The 5,956-nt window shown below is 41.9% G+C and overlaps 1 pseudogene; it reads right to left on the bottom strand.

Moving 5' to 3' along the window:
- Positions 1-1,273: 1,273 nt before the first annotated feature.
- Positions 1,274-2,008, bottom strand: LOC147457952 (uncharacterized; annotated as a pseudogene).
- Positions 2,009-5,956: the final 3,948 nt, after the last annotated feature.

Genomic DNA, 5,956 nt, shown 5'->3' with positions numbered 1-5,956 from the left:
TGTTTAGAGTCAGGTACCGGACTTGTCGGACCAATAGGAACAGGGTAAGGGTGATCGCCGATGACAGGCGCACTCTAACTGGAATATTCAAGAAGTTAGTTGGCTAAGTATGGGCGCCCAAGTGTGAATGGGGTGAGCTCATATAAAAGCCACTAAACCTAATTTTTACTCATTCTCTCATTGTGCAATAGAAGCCGCTCTTGCTCCATCTCCACCTTCTCCTTCACCATCTCCTTGTGTGTGTGTGTGTGTGTATGTGTGTGAGAGAGAGAGAGTGTGTGAGAGTGTGTGTGTGATCCAGCGTTGCGGCGGCACGACGGCGGCGAGGCGGTTGAGCGCGGCGTAGCAGCGTCTCCCTCTTCTTCGTGGCGCGGGAATCCTTCATTCGCAACTACGCAGGAAGGTGAGTGACACACCATTCTTCCTTGTGAGCTTGTCTGTTGTATGACTGTGTGCTAGGAGCCTTTGTGGCTCGCACACGGCGCGTAGCAAGTCCCTAGCCGTGACACAAACACTAGGTCGAGTTGAAGACCAAAGTAATATAAACCGTACCCACTTTAGTTAGCATACAAATATTCCACCATGCCTTATTGGATCAAATGTGAAGACCTTTTATTCTAAACACCCTCGGCAGAGCAGATCACTCTCTCTCTCTCTCTCTCTCTCTCTCTCTCTCTCTCTCTCTCTCTCTCTCTCTCTCTCTCTCTCAGGGCGCGCGTGTGGCGCTCGCCTCTCTTCCTATGTTGTAGCACCATAGAGTAGAGAGGTACAAGAGGTTTCCTCAAGTAGACTTGCTACATTACTGATGGGAGGCGTTTTTGCCAACCGCACGTGAAGGAGGGTTGCAAACAGGGTAGAAACAGACGCTACCTAGTGGGGGGATTGCATGGCAGTGAGTCCAGGGTCAGAGATCAACATAGGATAGGCTTGGTGAGGAGTAATCTTCATACTATGGATATTTTAAAGAGCTAATTATAGGAAGTATAGTATTGAGGGGCGAGGAAGAAGCTCATGCTCATGAGGCCCACACCCAAGCCAACTCTCTCTCTCTCTCTCTCTCTCTCTCTCTCTCTCTCTCTCTCTCTCTCTCTCTCTCTCTCTCTCTCTCTCGCAAGACATGTCTCATACATCTGCCTTACATTGCTATTCAAATCATCCGGGAAATGAAAAACCCGTAAGAATAACAACTTTGATCTCTGCATTTTGAAATTTCTAATCAAGTTACAAAGGGATCATTGAGAAACCATTTACAAGTTCAGAAAGGCACCTAGGTTTAGCTATACTTTGATGATGAGCGAGGCCTATGACCACCCTCAAATTCCTTACGGAAAGGTTTGGGTGGGAGATCTGGCTTGTTAGGATCAGGATTCTTAAGAGAAAGCACCTCTGGACTAGAGCTGTCATGAGTCACAAGACGCACTATAACCTCTTGTCCAGGATGGAATAGCTGCTGCAATTTCTCCAACCCACCCAAGAACCCAAGCCTTGGGCCGACAAAAATGCCTCGCATCCATTGGGCATGGTGACCCAATATCCCTCAAGCATTGCTTTTTGGATGGTCGCTTGGAATGTGTTTGGGTCTTCAGGTTTGAGCATCTTCTCAGGATCCATGTCCACCTCAATGTCATGATAGTTGCTACTACTGCTCGGGGGGTTCACTATGTGTAAAACTACCATATCACGTGCGTTCAAGACATGTTTGTAAAACCCCTTATCTGTGAATTTTATTAGGAATATAATGTACCCTTTTCTTTTAAAATCTGTAAGTTTTTTTAAAATTTGAAAAAAAAATGCCCTTCTATATATATATTTCTGTAAGTCTCAAGAAATTTAATAACCCTTCTGTTGAACTCACCTGATAGGTTACATTTTTACTTGGTGACATCCCCGGGTACTAGTGTTGGTAGCAATAGCTATTCTCAGCCCTCGAGTCACATGAAATTTTTGAGATCAATGAGGGTGACATTCTTGTCTGACGCATCCAAGCCGATCCACATTGGGATTTCATCTACACATGAGTAGCAATAGCAATAGCTATTCTCGGGTCACATGAAATGTGGCTTAAGTGACTAGTTACAAATATGATGATGATGAATGACAAGTCAACTGTATCTTGCGCAACAATAGATGAAGAGTCTCCTCTTGACCACCTTCGCCAATGGCGTGCATGTTTTTGATGTGGTACAAGGAGTAACAACTTCAGACCAAGCTCCTAGATATGGCGGAATCTTAGACATCATGCAAAGAATCACTTATGAGTCCATCGCCGCATGCCTTCTGTAAGCTGTCAATGAAAATCAAGCGGATGTTGTTGCACGCGCTTGTGTGCGCGTGCATCACGGTCATCTATTCCCTCCCCTCGCCCCTCGAATCGAAGGACCCGCTCACAGAAACTCTCTCTCTCTCTCTCTCTCTCTCTCTCTCTCTCTCTCTCTCTCTCTCTCTCTCTCTCTCTCTCTCTCTCACTCAGGGTGGCAAGGCCTGCAGCTCAACAAATTCCTCTCTAGAACTTGCTCATAGGAAAACTCTCTCTCTCTCTCTCTCTCTCTCTCTCTCTCTCTCTCTCTCTCTCTCTCTCTCTCTCTCTCTCTCTCTCTCTCTCTCTCTCTCTCTCTCTCTCTCTCTCTCTCGTGGCACGGCCTGCAGTGCTCACTTGAGAGTGGCACAGTGTTGAGGGAGGCTGAGCGTTGAGGGAGGCTTAGCACTAGGTTTGTAATGGGACACTTTTATGTCCTGGAACACTTTTATGTCCTGCTAAGTGACCATTTTCCTTGAATTATGTCAAGAGTTTCAAAATGGATTTTGAGGTGCTATCTATCTAGAAAGTTGTCTCATGAGCTGAAAAAAACTCAACATTTTTTTGGAATATCAATTCCATCTTTAACCTTGTCCTTGCACAACATTTCACAACCTAAACTGTGTAAAAAAACGGGTCCTATTTTCGCCTTTTTTCAACTTTTTGCAACTATACCACTCTAGAATTTATGTTTGTGAGGTCTATAATGCTAGAGAACTATCTTTAGTAGTCCTCAACATGTCTTGATGATTCTAGGGAGAAATAAATATTAAAGTTGTAATTTATGACCAAATTACAAAAAATTGTCAAATCCTGTTTTTTAGCCAATTTTAACTGATTTAGCAATGTGTTTTGCTCTTGGAAATGAGCTTCCGATTGTGCTAGCTAAGTATTTGTAATATTTAATTGGATCTATAGCCATTGTATTGTGGAAGTTGACTCTTGTAAAGCGGTGGTTGCTTCGTTGAACTGTTGCTCTGAAATGAAACATTCTAGTATACCAAGTATAGCTTTTTCAATATTGTTAGTTTCTTGTGACAACTACATGCATTTTGTAGGTAGTAACCATATCTAGTCACAAGGATCAAATTTGGCTAGATATTGAATAGTTTCTATGGGATTCTACAACTCATAATGTTGAACCAGTTTTTTCATGTTTGCTGTATTTAGCACTTCATCTTTGTCCCCAAGATTCCCCTTGGTAAGAGATGTATTATTCTTTTGACATGCTCCATGGCTCCTCATGAACATAAAGGACAATAGGGAACTAAGAAAACATGCATATATTATTTGTATTGAGCGTGGCTATAGAAACTTTGATGATAGGTTTGCAAAATGGTAAAAATTCAACTTTTTTGTACCTATTTATTTTTGCAAAACAAAAAATAGTGAGTGAGAAGCAATCATATGTTCTAATCACCAACCCATTGAAGTTAACTAGGGAATTTATATCAAGTCCTACAAAAATCCCTAATCTTATTCTTATGCAACAAAACGTAAGAAATTATTTTTTTGATCAAAATGCACTGGTCCATCAACTTTGGAGGCTTGGTGTGACCAAAAGATGAGAAATTTTACAAGTTTCTTTTTTTACCATGTGTAGTAGGCCTTGAACTATAACCTCATGAAAGGATTTTACAAAATAAATGGATCTACTATGGTTTTGGAGGTTTTTTTCAAAACCCTGAAAGGACACTTTTATGTCCTGTTAGAATACCAACCTAGTGCTATTAGGGAATTTTAGGGTTGACAGCGCCTGCCTCTACTCGTCTCATCACTAAATCTCATCATTACTCACATGAACCTACCCAGCCTTGGTTTGCTGCTGCAGCAAGTCCGCGCCGGCGTGGACTGGTTGTAGCAGCGAACCAGGTTCATGCGGGTAAGGTCCTTTTTTTTTTAAAAAAACTTCAAGTAGACAAGATGGGAGTTGTTATTCTAGGTGGCGCCACATGCAAAGAAATCCTCCCTCCCCACCACACCATCTGCTCGCCTTCAGCCGGGGGGGGGGAGTGAGAGAGAGAGAGAGAGAGAGAGAGAGAGAGAGAGAGATGGTTCTGTGGTTTAATTCAGCGGAATGGTAAACCTCCATTTTGGTGAGGGATGAGCTCAGAGAAAGAGAGCCCCTTGTGTTCGCCTCTATCTTCTCCTCCACTGGCCTTCCCGTCCGGCTCGTCCTCCACTGCAATCTAACGTTTGTGCTTGTGAGCATTAGTTTGATGTCCACCCAACGTCTGCAAACTGCCAAACCCACAAAATTGGCTTACCCAAGAGCTCTTTGACTACTAGAAGCCCCTAGCCTGATATGCAGCTGCAACCATTCCGCGGCGATGTGGACTGGTTGCAGTAGCAAACGAGTGAGGGTGGGTCATTTACAAAAGAGGAAAATTACGCTCGATATTTTGTCCTAAATTTCCAAAATGCCTATAGATTTTTCCAAAATTCCCAAAATACGCCCAGTTTTGAGATTAAATTTCTCCAAAGATCTTTTTTTAATAGCTTTTCATAAGAAGATTGATTGTCTATCAATACAAGATGCTAAAACTAGAATTTGAGTTGATTATGTAGGCTTTGGAGACGAATTGTTTCATTATTTTTGAACATAATTGCCCTTTTTGTGAGGTAATTTGTAACAAATTACATGCTAAGCACTCAAAATTGATCCCAATTGTCAAAAAGGAATAAAGATTAGAAAATCTTGAAGAATCCAACCAATTTAGATACAAGGGTATTTTGGGAATTTCTAAAATTTGAGGGGTATTTTGAAAATTTCCAAGGGTACTTTGCTAATTTTCCCTTGAAAAAAATAGCATTTGTCAAAATGAGTTGGATTCCAAGCTTTTGTGAATGACTTATTTTTTGCTATTTTTTGTCTCACTCGCACCTACAATTTTTGTGTTTTGCCCATTTGCTACTTCCTGCCCATAGAATCACACCCACAAAATCCGGATCTTGCTAAATATCAGACTCGCAAGGATGTGGGATCCTTGAGAGCCTGCCATGTAGCCGCAGGGACAACCTGCTTAGTAGATTAACCAGTTAGCAGTTCATTCCACCAAACATGTTTGAACATAGGCTACAAATAATCATGAACCTTGTTCATTGCAGCTCGAGATCCGAACTAGGGTGGGCTACGAGTGAGCACGAACTCTATTTAACACAATTCAGGATTTGAATCAACACTCTCAATTCATTTAAACATGGTATACCCCATAGCGCGAATGACGTTCGCTTACAGTCCGATATTTATCCTAAGTGACGTGACAGAGAACAATACTGTAATAGATTGTAGGGACATTGGATTGTAACAATGGACATCGACATGTAGAAGAAACAGTTCTAGCTATTGTACCTTTGTTCCTATGATGGTTTCTCTTATTTACCTATTGCTACAAAGATCTTGCAGGCTTTGGAAGCTGTAAATCACCATTCTATGAGCTAGGACTAAAATATTCTTTCAATATTGCCTGGATATCCTAGGATTAGATGATTCTCTAGTTGTGACATGGCCTTGGGTGTTTTTAACAGTGAGAGCACTCACAATATAGAAGCTTTCAAGGAATTGTTGCTTCATGACTTTATCTCTACATCCAACATGCAAATGCACATGAGACTTGGACCTTTCCAGTGTAGAAGAACTTGCATTTGGCTCTAGGTCGT

Source organism: Adiantum capillus-veneris, chromosome 5 (assembly GCF_014529385.1).
Source record: "Adiantum capillus-veneris isolate H3 chromosome 5, ASM1452938v2, whole genome shotgun sequence".
Taxonomy (NCBI): Eukaryota; Viridiplantae; Streptophyta; class Polypodiopsida; order Polypodiales; family Pteridaceae; genus Adiantum; species Adiantum capillus-veneris.
This window is presented reverse-complemented; position numbering and strand designations above follow the sequence as displayed.